Below are 14,897 nucleotides of genomic sequence, written 5' to 3'. Positions count from 1 at the left end.
ACTTCATTTACGCAATTAGACCGAAAGATTCGAGAATAATCAATCGTCTGTTTGAAGAAAACAAATGTCCAAATTATCATGCTTCCCAGAAGGTGTCCAAATTAACATGCCTATCACTCTCTATAGATACCACAAGCTCTGCTTCTGAACTCATCGATCATTGAAATTATAAGCTTGCAATTTTTAAGAATTAGCGAACTTAGGTAGTGAAATTTCAAAAAACAAGTCTGAAATTTCAAAAGGTTTGTAGAGAATTTGTTAATCTATGGCTAGAATTGGAAATGGAGAGGCTAACCAATATTCTTTTCATAATACTTTGCCTGAGAAAACAATAGGGGATTTGAAAGAGCTTTTGTTCCAGAACGACGTCTCCGTTGTTGGTGTTCATTGCATGGGCGGTGGTAGGAAAACGACTTTGGCCTTGGCTTTATGTGATGATCCCCATATCAAAGGTGACATTTGTTTTCCATCATTTTTCTGATGATTTTTCCAGCTTAAGGATTTTGTTGTTCTTTTGCAATTTACTAATAACCCAATTGTTTTTGTGGACATCAGGTTGTTTCAGAAATATAGTTTTCATCACTGTTTCACAATCCCCAAATCTGAAGGGAATTTTAGAGACAATATGGGAGAAGATCTTTGGGAGGAATGTACCTGAGTTTCAGAATGTGGAAGATGCACATATACAGCTTCAGCAACGGCTTTTAAAGCAATCTAAGCCAACTCTGGTGGTGCTAGATGATGTTTGGTCCAGAGCTAATTTGGACAAAATTACTATTTGAATCTCCGGGGTACAAAATCCTTGTCACAACTAGAAACGGTTCTATCGTCCCTAGAAACCCCTATACTCGGCTGTATCAATTGCCATTGTTGAACAAAGAGGATGCTCTCTCACTTTTCTGCTTGTCAGCATTTGGACAGACATCAATTCCAATTACGGCAGATGCAAATCTAGTCATAGAGGTATAGTCTTTTCTTACCAAATGTGAATAAAACTAAAGCTTCTTATCAAATCAAATAAAAATAATATAAGTGAAAGGAAATTATGAGGTTATTTGACGTTTTGCTTTGGTATATTGCAATTATTGGGTGTTCTCATTGTTCTGGTACTTAAAGTACTTTGAAGTTGAAGTAGTACTTAATCCACAAAAGTAATAGCTCAAATTGTATAATACAATTTCGTTGCTTTTAGATCTTACTGGCCTTCCCTGAACATTCATGAAAATATCGCTATTGTCAATGACAGGTGCAAGCCGAATGCAAGGGTTTACCTCTTGCTCTTAAAGTGGTTGGAAGTTCTTTGTACGGGGAACCTCATGTGGCCTGGGAGAATGCAAAGCAAAAACTTTCCCTGGGAGAATCAATATCCCCATATCACAGCGAAGGGCTTTTTAGACGCTTGGAGACCAGTATTGATTGCTTGGATGATGTTTGGAGAGAATGCTTTTTAGACTTCGCCTCATTTCCAGAGGACAAGAAAAGTTGTGCCGATGCACTGCTCAACATTTGGGTTTATGTTCGGAAGATGGAGTGGCAGGATGCCTATACTATATTACTGGAACTTGCAAGAAGAAATCTCCTGAATCTAATAAGCAATCAAGGGTAAATGTCTTTCCTTGCATATAAATTTCCTGTTTTCATTTTTTAGAACATTGGGCTGACTTGGTTGTTGAAATTATCAGAACCCAATCAACAATCTCGTACGGATGTGCCTCTGAGCTGTTCCTTTCACAGCATGATGTGATGCGGGACTTAGCCTTGTATTTGGGATGCCAGGACAGTATAGTCCACACAAAGAGATTACTCATGCCCAGGAAGGAGCATTGCCTACCAGGGGAATGGGAATTGCTTAGAGATAGACTATTCAATGCTCAAATTGTCTCTATTCACACAGGTGGGATATTTCACCCAAATACTTAATTAGTGGCAAAATTTGAAGGCTATGTGGACTATTAACAAATACTAAGATTTCTTATGTTCTAATTCAATTGCATATGTGATTTGTCTTATGCAGGTTCTATGGCTGAGAACGAGTGGTATTCGATGAAACTTGCGGAGACAGAGGCTTTGGTGTTACACTTTTCTGCAAGCGAATACTTTCTTCCGCCATTTCTGAAAACTATGAAAAAACTCAAAGTTTTGATAGTATGTAATTTGGGTTCAGAGAGGGCCACAATAAAAGGTCTAGATGCCTTATCTTCACTCCCTCAACTCAGAAGTGTTCGCTTGGAGAGGTTGGTAGCACCCAAACATATCAAAGCAATACAAAACTTGGACAAGCTTTCTCTAAGCTTATGTGAAGGGTTTGTAAATATGTCCACATTCAATTACTCCAATGTGCATGAATTTAGCCTGGACCATTGCAGCGATTTGGAGGAGTTGCCCCCTGCCCTCTGTCATATGCCCTCTGTTCAGACATGGTCTGTTACCAACTGCCATCTGGTTGAGAATTTGCCATATAATCTCGGAAATATGTGTTCTCTAAGAATGTTAAGATTATCAGCATTACCAGGCCTCAAAGAGCTTCCGGCATCAATTGGACAACTTGGGCAGCTGGAATTTCTAGACATTTCACTGTGCGAGGGCTTGGAAAAACTCCCGGAGGAAATAGGTGAGCTCAAGAAATTGAAAGAGTTTGACATGAGAGAGTGTTATCATTTGAGGAGGTTGCCTAGAAGTGTTTGTGGACTAAACTCCCTCAAACATGTTAGCTACAATGAGAATATTGGGGACAAGTGGTTGCGAGCTAAATCTTGTTCTATCCCTGATCTTAGAGTTGAAATTGTGGAAGCACAATTCACTTTTCTGACCCTAACTTTTTAGTGTATTGAGTTATGGGTATTCTGTAACTAAGCTGTACGATCATTATTATCTGTCTAGTTTATTAGGTGTTTCTAGGTGTTGGATTTTCATGTGCACATGGACAATTGATGGACTCTACTAAAGGGTTTTTTTTGTTTTGAAGTACAATTCACTTTGGATTGGTTTGAAGATTGAAATAGAATAAGTTGCTTTCGAATAGACTATGTGTAATTTTTTGCATCAACGTTTCGGATCACACTCCATGATCCATCATGAGGATTTCTCACTCTGCATGCTCTATAGCTATTCATCTTGATGATCGAGTGTGATCTGAAACGTTGATGCAAAAAATTACATACAGTCTATTCCGAAAGTAGCTGATTCTATCTCATGAATTGTGGAAACTTAATGTCTATTATTGAAGATTCCTAAATCTGTACTCCCTATAATATGAATTAAACATAAATGTTCTATTCTATGATCGCTACATCTCTAGTGTAATTATTATAAAGCAAAGAGCGAAAGTTTAGGTGAAACTTTTTGCAATCCAAGGCAATCCTCTATTTATTATAAAACAAAGAACGAATCCGTGGAGTTTCCTTATAAAGCAAGTTTAGGTGAAACTTTTTGCAATCCAAGGCAATCCTCTATATCTTAAACTCCATGCCGTTGCAAATTTTTCTATTAAATATTGACATTGACTCGAAAAGTTATATTTTAATTTATAAAAATATGACATAACTAATTGAGATTAAACAAAGTCACTTGGATTAACTTCAAATGCAACCACGCTATAATGATTGGACAGTGAAAATGAAGTCTAATAAAAACAAGGATTGTACTATAGTCGTAGTCCCTACTAAAGTTGGAAGCTCACAGGAAAATATGTTCATGGTTGACAGAACCGTTGCCATCATCCGCCTCAATAATAGTAACTGATGTAGAATGAATCAACTGATTGCACACACGAAGTTTCTGGGTTGGTGAATAATGAAATTGTACAGATATTTTCATCGGTTATAGGTACAAATTTGATTTTAAATAATTTTCTCAATCCACACAAAGTTCTTTTTCAAAATATCTACCAAAGTTTCAAACATTGTTCAACCATTTGTTGGATAAGTAGTCAAAACAAGAAACTGAACGACAACCGCAAATAAATATAATAAAATAAAATACCAAATAAATTCTACGACTTCAAAAGAATGATAAAATAAAATGTAAAAAAATTAAGTAATAAAGAACGTAACTAAATATAATAAAAATATAAATAAAAATAAAATAATTATATATAAAATAAAAAGGTATGAGACAATTTTGAAGAGCATATATATCAAATTTTTTTAAGTAAAATTAAATATATGAAACTTGGTCTATTGGTGAAGTTGAATGGCACTAAATGAGCCCACCAAGGATCGAGTCTTGTTGAGTGCAAGACATCCTCAGTCTCCATTGCTCCTATAAACAATAGCTACTCCACAACAATAAGAAAAGATTCTATATTATCTTTTTTTTCATAATTTTAATTTTCCATAAGAACATTGTAACTGCTTAAATTTAAACAACATGATGGAAACATGAGGTAAGTGTTTAAATTTTTTTTTAGTGTGATGTGTGGGACAGGGAGCAGAGCTAGGAATTCAAATGACAGTGGAAGTGGAGAGGGAATAGACGATGCAAATGTCGATGGTATTGATCTTATCCTGCCTTTTGCTTTGCATGTCTGGGTGTAGAAAATGTCTCTCTTGTGCTTGTAGATGTTCTAGGTAAAACCTGGTACCATGGGAAGTAGAGTAATTTTTTAACTTTTAGAAGAAATATTACTTATGTATCCAAGACTCGAAGTGATTCTAGATCTTCATCTCAGCGAAAATATTTATAATTAATTCAATTTAACTTGTGCAGGGATTTTAGACTTGTTGTGCCTATTTAAACATCACACAACAATCATAATTCAATGCAAAGGTGACTACTTAAACTTTACCCATCAATCACAGTTCATTATGTGTGTGAATATCTTCTAACTTTCCGTATACTTTTCTAGTCTCCTCAAAATTTAAATGTCACCTAGTTTGTTCCCCAAACCCTATTTAAATATTATCTATAATTCATAAGATATGTGCATGATAGTCCGGTTGAGATTTCTTGTGTCTTCAATCAAATTTATTTAAACACCATCTAATTTGGTAATTTATAGAATATTTGATGATGAAATGCGAGCTTGAACTTGGAACCTCTTTCTTGCAAAAAGCACTAATACTTTGTCTATTAGCTCATAGCCATGAAGAAGTGGTAAATTATATATATATATATATAGATGGATCAGTAAAGAGCTATAGTTGAGAATATTTAATAGTAATATAAATATAATAAAATGCTAGAAAATATTAAATTAAACTATTAACAGTAATGGGATTAAAGCCTCTTGACTTGGTAAAAAATGAAAATTGACAAAGGAAGTGGTTAATCAGTAGAGGAGGGAGAACTTGGAAGGAGGGAAGGATCAACTTCGTTGAGAGTGACACAAACATGCTTGTCCCAATCATTTTGCTTTGGTTTGGGAAAGCATTCAATCACATCCTCGGGTTCATCAGCTCGACATGCCCAATTCTCCTTTAAATCTTCTTCCCAATCCAGTAAATGCTCGTTTGAGGTGAATTCTGAGTAGCCATGCAAGCCGAGAAATTTTCTAATCCAAACATCATTCTCTATCTCTGTCTGCTTGAATAGAGCCCAAAGAAAGTTGGCATTCCTTTCTACCATAAAAATTCTAGCTTTGAAACTTCACTCATTCTCGAAATACAAAATGGGGAACCTTGGTAGTTGTTTTCCATTCTTATGCTCATGCTAAAATCAATCAGAAAAGGAATGGTCAATTTTTCATCTATGTTCTTGAGGACTTGATATAGACCCCCAACAAGTCAACCTTAAACACTTTTCTACATAAAATCTCTCTTTTTTTCTTCAATAACACAAAATGGAGAAGGGTGGCGAGAAAGATTGCATGAATTTCAGTGTAGACCCTGTATTTATGGTTTGTTCTAAAAAAGAGATCCCCCGAAATCATCTTAACAGCTCTGGAAATAACAAAGTGATTCTTCGTCAAAACCTCCTAAATCCTCTTTTCTTTTATCTCTCTTAAAAACACCATTTGCCTTTTTGAAGAGTGAAGGCAAATTGGAGTATCCATCTACTTAGCTCTCAATCTTTACTTGCAAACAATAAGAAACTAGTTGGAAGAACAATCAAACCCTAGGGAGAAACAAAAAGATGGAATGGATGAAGGACGAAGGATGAAATGAATATGCTAATTGCTTGGGGAAGACGACAAACACACTAAAAAAAGTAAGGGACGAAAAGAACATTTTGTCTAATAAATGTGATGCTAAGTTAGAAGATATCTTCCATCTTTTTTGGCTAAACTAACGATAGTATCGACTCAAAGAAGTGAGGAAAAATATAGAAAGGAAGGCTACTAAAAGAGCCTCTACTAAAAAGAAAAGCTAAACAATAGGCAAAATTTATGTTGGATAATTAAAGTCTTCATAATGAGATTGCAACCACTAATTTTGGAAAATAGTTTGTTGAGGATTAAATGCTTTCAAATACCTAAGGCAAAAATACATGATGAATTTAATAGCTAAATCCTTTCCTTGACATGCAATCAACGACCAAAGAAGGCGGGAAATTATTTTTGAGTTGTCCTCCCTTGGCATCATGATTAGAGTTGTTGTCTTATCCCCCATGAAAATGCATCTTTTATTTCTTCTTGATTAAAAGCTAAGAAGTAGTTTTAATATGACCGTTGGTTTCGAGATCCAAATCAATAAAGAATTTGAATTTCAAAAAGAATTTCCAACTCATTCAGGGAGTCGTTGACCTCTATAAACTTTATGATTTGATCAATTTCTCATGATAAATGTCGACACCTCTGTTTGCTAAAAGACATGCCATTACACTGGCTTCTCTATAAACATGGTTAATTGCAAAAGCTTCAAAATCTTTAAGTAGATCTATTGCTTTGCTTAGAAATGAGTTGATTCTCCAATTTGAAGTCTTGCTGGATCTAAGAGCACTGATAATAAATGTTGAATCTCCTTTAATTTGAATCTTTCTAAGACCAAGTTCTCTGCAAATTTTAAGGCCTTGTATGGATGCTTGAATATCTCCCACATTATTGGTATCCTTTGTTAGTGATTTAGCTAGCTTAGCAGTAGTTTGATCATCTGAAGAATGAATGATACAACCTGCCCTTATTATCCTTGGGTTTCCTCTAGTGACCCCATCAAAATTTAGTTTATACTACCCAACTTTTGGTGGAAGCCATTCTACTTTCTTTCTTTACATAATTGTCTCCTTTCCCCCCTTCCCAATGAAGGGAGGGATCTTTAGCCCATACCAATTTTATCTCATCTTACTATCTCAATAGGAGAATTGAATATTTTTTTATTGTTGCTATGAAAGTCCACTATTTATTACTTCCACTATAGCAACTTCCAATTTTTTAATAATGCTTTCCCAAGCTAGCTTATCCCCTCTAAAAATTCTTCTATTCCTTTCCTTGCAGATTTCCCATATAGTTATTGAAGGAGAATATATCCATAGAGAGTGGAAAAGACTTGAAGAATAAAGATTAGGATAACTTTTGAAAACACTCAAATGGGCATTAGCCAAGGCTGAAAACCATCCTAATTTGGCACAAAGCCATTGCCTACACTTAGATGGGAAGATACATGAGAAAAGAATGTGGTTAATGGATTCTTCTTCCAACTCACATAAGACACATTTTGAAGGCCCTAAAACCCCAATCTTTCTAAACCATTCTGCTATTAGAATTCTTCCTTGTAGTGTTGCCCATGCAAAATATCCAGCTTTAGGAAGACATCTTTTGTCCCAACATAATGAAACAAGTATCTCAGTTTTTGCTAAATTTTGATTTTGGACTATAGCCTTATACCCATCCTTTGAATTGTAGCTCCCTGAATTTACCCCTAGCCAAATGATTGAATCTGAGCCTTCTTTGGTTATTAGAGTTCTCTGTTTCAAAATTTCTTTGATAGCTGTTATTTCTTGCCTATCTGCTTGTAATCCTTTAAAATATTTCCATTTCCAGCCTAATGATTGATTCTCCTCATCTTTTACAATGCAATCTTTTAGAAAAAAACCCCATCTATTTTTCAGTATTAACCTTTAGGTTGATTGGACCCAGTTTTGAAGCTAGAGCCAGATATCCACCCCGTGAATCTGACCAAAACATTGCTTTGCTCACATCTTTAACATTCCATGAAATATTCTCTGAGATTAATTTTTTGTAAGTCAAAATGAAATTCCATACTCTCGTGCCTTTTGGAAGGTTGAAAATTCGAAAAATTTCTTCCAAACTCATGTCATCCAAGTGTTTTCTTTTGAGAATTCTTACCCATTTCCAATTTGGATCATTATAAATTTTCCACATTAGCCTTGCTCCTAGAGCTTTATTATTCCACAATTGATTTCTTAATCAAACTCCTCTAGAGAATTTGGGCCTATAGACTTTTCCCCATGCTATCAAGGTCATTTTCCTTTCTTTAGCCATTCCTTGCCAAAAGAAGGATCTCATTTTCTTAACTAGTTTGTCATTTGCCCCAATTGAAAGGGATAAACAAGACATGAGATTAATGAGAATAGCTGAAAGGATAGTCTTCAACATGATGGTTCTTCCTACCCAAGAGATTCATTTAGATTTACAGGATTCCAATTTCTTATCCATCGCAACTCCCATTGAATTCCACACTTTTGAGGATCTAATACCTTTGTCTATGGGCAAGCCCTATTAAATGCAAGGAAGTTTTCCTTCTTTAATATTGTGATGAGAAAGAATCTAGGATTAAATATTCTTTTTAAAAGTAAAGAAGAAGATCTCGGATTTCTCTTTGTGAACCAACTGACCTAATGCTAAAGCATACATCCTCAAAATTTTCTTAAAATTGATGGCTTCTCTTTTTTCAGCTCTACCAAATAACATTATATCATCTGCAAATTGTTGGTGAGTGATTTCCTTATTGCAATTGTAATCCTTATACATTTAATTCTTCCATCTTGTTGGTATCTATGAAAGGCTCTACCCAATGATTCAACAAGAATAATGAAAAGGAAAGGGGAAATCGGGTTTCCTTGCCTAAGCCCTTTAGATGATTCAAAGAAACCATGTGAAGATCCATTAACTAAGATTGAAAACTGAGGAGTTGAAATATAATAAAAGATTAAATTGATCCAATTTTTTGAGAAACCAATGGCCTCCAGGCAATTGCATGAGAATCTCCAATCTACTTTGTCATATGCCTTACTAATGTTCAATTTGATCAACATGCTTGGATGCTTGTTAATTTGTAAGGAGTGGATTGCTTCTTGGGCAATGATGACACCATCCAAGATGGATCTCCCTGGAACAAAACCACTTTGTTCTTCTGAGATTATATTTGGTAGGACAAGCTTCAATCTATTTGCTAGAATTTTTGAAAATATCTTATATAAATAATTGCATAGGGAGATGAGTCCAAAATCCTTAAATTTTAAGGCCTTATCCTTTTTAGGAATCAACATGATGAAAGTGTTATTGAAGTCCTTAAAAAATCTGCTTGAATTTCTTTTAGCCTTTGATGCATCTATTAGCTCATTGCCTAGAATTGACCAACATTTTTGGAAAAACAAGCTGAAAATCCATCTGGCCTAGGAGATTTGTCTAGGTGAAGCTATTTGAGGGATTTTTCTACTTCCTGAGAGGAATTTTTTTGGTTTAACCTTGAGTTGTCTTTTATTAAGATTTTTGGAATGTTTTTCAAAAGCTCCTTTTGAGATACTAATTTTTGAAATCTCATCCAATTCCTCAATCATAATATTTTGATCATCGTTAATTCTCAAAATTTTATTAAATGCTCTTCTTTTTTTAGAGTTGTTATGAAAGAATTTGGAATTTCTATTGCCTTCTAAAAGCCAAACATATCTTGATTTTTAGCTCCAAAAAATTTCTTCTTTTTCTAAGTTCTCTTTGTGTAACTATAACAATTCCTTCGCCTTTTGAAACCTATTTTGGTCCATACCAAAATCTAGAACGTGTCTGAATTCAGTTACCCTATTTCTTTTTTAACTCTAAGTTTTTCTTGAAAGATATTTAGTAATTTTTCCTTGTTCCAGGTAAGAAATTTTTTTTTTATCTTCTTCAATTTTGAAACAAAGCAAACAAGCTTAGAACCTTTAAATCTCACTTCATTCTACCATTTTTCCATCACTGAATCAAAGGCCTGATTCCACATCTACATTTTTCAAATTTAAAGGGACAATTGATGGGTTTCTTATCTCCTGAAATAAATAACTAAATTAGATAGTGATTTGAACTGGAAACAAGCATTATAATTGGTATCAATGTAAAAGATGCGTTGGAAAGATCCCCTTTAAAGAAGAACTTGTCTAGCTTCTCCTCTATATAGCTAAAGTCCAATCTTTTGTTATTCCAAGTATAAACCCCATTTTTTAGTTACTATATCCAATAGGTTTTTCCTGACTTCCCATTCTCTAAAGTCAATTCTAGACTGAGACTCTTTCAGGATGCCTCCAAACTTCTCTAAAAGGTGAAGACTGCATTAAAATCCCCTACTAACACCGCATTTTGCTGAGGAATATTTTGCATTAACCTTTCTATATCTTTCCATAAGCCAATTTAAAATTATTTTGAATTGGACTATAAATATTGAAGATATTAATTTTAATATCTTCCTGGAAGTTTGTGAGTATTCTAGTAATCCAATTTTTATATGAAAAAAGATGTAGGTTAAATATTTTCCTCGGATTCCATGAAAGAGCCAACCCCCCTACTGCTCCTATTGCATCTACTGATACCACTTACTGGTAGTATCCAATTTTTTTTGTGAAAGAGGAAATTCGTTCCTTATCCAATTAAGGCTTAGAAGTTTTTATGCATCGCCTAACTAGACATTGCTTTGTAGGGGCATTCATTCCCCTCACATTCCATGATATTATTTTCATGACTACTAGGAAATGGGGTTCCCTTTATCTTTGCTCCAAAGATCTATTATTTTTAGCCATTTCCAGTCTTACCCAAGGTCCAAAGATCTTAAGGCTCCCAAAGACTTCCTACCTCTTCTACCCTCTAGGGATTGGCCACGTTGGTTTTTGTTTTATGGATTATTGCTCTAAGATTCCAAAAGATTCCTTATCCCTTAGACCTAACTTATCCTCCTTCATTTCATAATTAAATACCTTTGAATAATTCTTTGACTCTTCTAAATCATCCATATTTTGTAATTTCTTGATTAAATCTTATTTGTGTGACCAAGAATCATTTGATTCCCCAAACTGATGCGAAGAGATACCTAGGAAACCATAGACTACTGCCAATTCTCTTGTTAGAGGAGAATATGGAGCATGATCCTCCTCTTTAGAATTAAGGATAGGAAGGAAGCCCAACACGTGGGATAGATTTGCTCGAGAACCTCAAAAAACTAGGGAGGAGGTAGATTGACTTTCTATGACCTTGAAAGGAATTGGGTGCTTGGAAGAAAAAATTTTTGAAGGCAAATAATGGGAGCCTTTCAAGTTCCTTTTTCCTGAGATTCTCTAAGCTCTTCTTTTTACCATATTTAAACTTGAGACCTCCATTTGAGATTGCTTAAGCTGCTTTTTTTAATATATCTCTTAGTATCTTAGAGCTTCCTGGAAAGGTTTTCCTCTTTTTGGTTTGAGAGGAGTAAAGATTTCTAGGTCTCCCTAATAAATATTTATCTCTGATTCATGAGAGATTAAGGGGGAGGTTATAAGATCCTTATAACTTTCTTTATTTGATTCTATCTTGAACAGAGGATGAAACTTATTCAAAGTCCTGAAGTGCCAGAACCAATAGAGAATTTGTCTAACTTCCTTGTCCTTATTAAATTTAAATAGTGGGGTAAGTGCACAAAGATGGTGTGTAGAAAAGTGGACACACACCTAAAAAAACTTGAAAAAACAGGCTCCGTGTTCATGATACTTAAAATTCAAATCACCCCGTATGCACTAAGGTTTGTTGTCCTTGAGCCTAAAGGGACAAAAGCATGTATGAGGTTCTTTTATAAAAATGACCACACACACAGTTCTTTAGGACTTAGAATGTCGTACGCGGTACCTGTCAATATATTTTTTTCGACCAACTATGTCTTATTTTTCATGCAGCCGCAAATTGAGAATTTGAAATTTTTCTCACTAAACCACACACGGGCTCCCCTTTTTCTCACCCAAACACCATGGATCAAGGTTGGTTTTGCTTGATTTTTATTTTCCTTTCGCACTTGATCAATTTTTTTTATATTTTAAATTTAAATTCGTTTATTTTGATTAGTTATTTCTTATTTTTTTGCTACACAAACCAAATTCTGAAAATCCACAACAACAACAACAAGATGCACCTCCTCAAAACCTCAAATAAAACCCATAGAATACACATCCAACTCCTCCTTTTGATTGTACACCTAATACACAGGAGCAATTGCTTAATCAGTTAGAGAAAAACACAACTAAAATAAATAGACTGATTAATAAATTGAAAACATCTGAGCTTGAGCATCATAAAGCCCTCACCACTAGCCTAGAAACATTAGCTAGTGGTGCCATTGCAGTTTCCACTCAAATTACAAAATGGGGAAACTATAGGGATAGTTGTTGTCAATATTATGCTAGTGAGTTATCTTATGACGAAGGGAAAAACAAAAACATTACTAAAAACACATATGTGCGCTTTTTGTTGATCCTAAAGCTGGTGAGTCGTTACCTCTTAATGCAAAGAGGTTTCCCATACATTGGTGTACCAATATGCAGATGAAGAATCTTTTTTCGTAGAAGTGGTGGATGGTCTTTAATGAACCACCTTGTAATAATTTTGAGGTGCCATTGTATTTTTTGAGGAAAGTATACTGTGAGTTTATCCTCAATGCGCTACCTAATTATTTTCACATGAGAGAATTCCATGGTAGAGATGGCAGATCTACCAATATAGACCTGGAGCCCATAGGCGAGTAGCCTAGGAGATTCATCGCCCCTTAACACCCAAACCCAAGGTGTATTTGATTGTCCCAATAGACCTGAAATAGTCGATGGAGCTACACACTCTTCAAGAAGCCGCAACATTGATTGATGTGATCATCCAATATGCGACATAGTTAGCACACCCTCTTGTACTGATTGATGAGCCATTAGTTGTTGAAGGTGGTGCTAGTGAGCCCATTCAACATGTGTGTGCCACTTGCTCAGAGATATGCATAGGTACGGATGACAAGGCCACTGCAGATGGATCCACATCCCATTTGTGCATGATTTGCGGGAGTAGATGTCAGACTCGCACGACTGAGGATGTGGCACTAATGGATGAGTTGATGGACATGTTGTTTAGCAGTCAGCCACAGACATAGGTGTGTTGATTTGAATTTATAGAATTTTATTTATCGGTCACTTAAAATTTGTAATTGTAAATTAATTTTCATTTATAGATCAATTTAAATTGATACAAATAATATGCATTTCAGGATGCAGCAGTGGTATCTAATATTCCTCTTGCAATTACTGCACCGACAACTTCGATGTCTGATGTATAAATTTTGTAACATGTTAAAATAGAATAGTACACCTTGAATTCAAAAAAATTACAAGATATACTAAGTCTCTTTAATCCTTAACAATTTTTTGTTTGTAGCCATTGTCAAGGTATCAAATGTCCCAGATTGATGATGTCACACTCTCAGCGATTGATTTTGGCCTACAAGGCTATACGGTATCATATTTTGTACACCGTATTTTATGTATTCTTTTGATGGAATATGCAAGTCATTTCATTTTATATTTATTAAATTATGTTTAATATTACCTGTACTAATATCTCATGTTAATTTTTTTTTGAAGGGTGCCCCCTCCATGTCTAGGCCTCATCCTCAACAAAAGAAATCCTTGAGGATGCTAAAACGTGGGAAGAAAGTAATTGAACACATTTTTAGCTGTATAATTGTTTGAAAAGGTTGAAATTATCTTAGTTGGGATTTGTAGATTGATTAGTGTTTTTTGTATGTTTTATATGTATAGCGGTCATTGAGCTATGCAGATATGTTGAATGCACTTGATACGCCCAAGGATCAAGAGAGGGTGAAGGTATGTATTTCTACTTTATTTTCTTGATTTGATGATTATATGCACATGTACATGTGAACATGTGATAAATTATAATCTTATCATTTTTTCATACAGGAAATATCCATCGTTGCTTCATCAATGGTGAACCCTCCTCCATGTACTAGAGAAGCATCTTAGGCTCCGGTACAATTTTGTTTGACATATTACATTAATTGTTTTTAACCTACAATACTTGTCATTATATTAATTGTATTCAATCTTTCATCATTTTTCATATAGGTAATAGCAACAACTACTCCATCAATGATGAGCCCTCCTTGGTCTATTGGAGAAGCATCTCAAGCTCTGGTACACTTTTGTTATCATATTATAGATTTTTAGTGTTTTTGATGTATATATGTTAGTGCATTGTATTAATTGTACATTTAATCTACAATAACCCCCTTTCTGGTTTGGCCATAACTTGGAGCCTTTGAAGTTTGTGTTCAAGAAAACTCCTAAGACTGACAAGGAGAAGAGAGCGAAGACATTAGATCTGAGATCAGTCGATGAGGTAATCTACATTTCAATTGCAAAGAAATTATAGTTAAATGCATTGTTATGTTGATAATTGTGAACTTATTTCTACAAAATCATTTTAACTTGGCTTTTGAATTGTGTTTTTACAGCCATCTACAGAGCCATGTACTGCATCGAAGAGGCTTGATTTTGATGATCCACCACAAGTATAGGATCATATAGTGTTAGTTGTGGTCATTGAATGACCAATGCATGTAGATATATTCTATGTTTTTATTGTATATTGATTTGGACATGCCCTTTTTGATATATATTAATGTTGATATTTGATCCAATAAATGTGTATTGAGTTCATTATTGTGTATTCGTTGTATTTGGTGACTAGCCTTTAATAAAGTTAAATGATTATTTGCCTATGTAATAAAAAA

The 14,897-nt window shown here is 34.7% G+C and overlaps 1 pseudogene; it reads left to right on the top strand.

The window, feature by feature from the left end:
* The first annotated feature begins 376 nt into the window (after positions 1-376).
* Positions 377-2,823, top strand: LOC131046661 (probable disease resistance protein At4g33300; annotated as a pseudogene).
* The last annotated feature ends 12,074 nt before the right edge of the window (positions 2,824-14,897 follow it).

The sequence above is a fragment of the Cryptomeria japonica genome, unplaced genomic scaffold (assembly GCF_030272615.1).
Source record: "Cryptomeria japonica unplaced genomic scaffold, Sugi_1.0 HiC_scaffold_465, whole genome shotgun sequence".
Classification (NCBI taxonomy): Eukaryota; Viridiplantae; Streptophyta; class Pinopsida; order Cupressales; family Cupressaceae; genus Cryptomeria; species Cryptomeria japonica.
The sequence above is the reverse complement of the archived record's forward strand: the minus strand, read 5'-3'. Positions and strand labels throughout refer to the sequence as shown.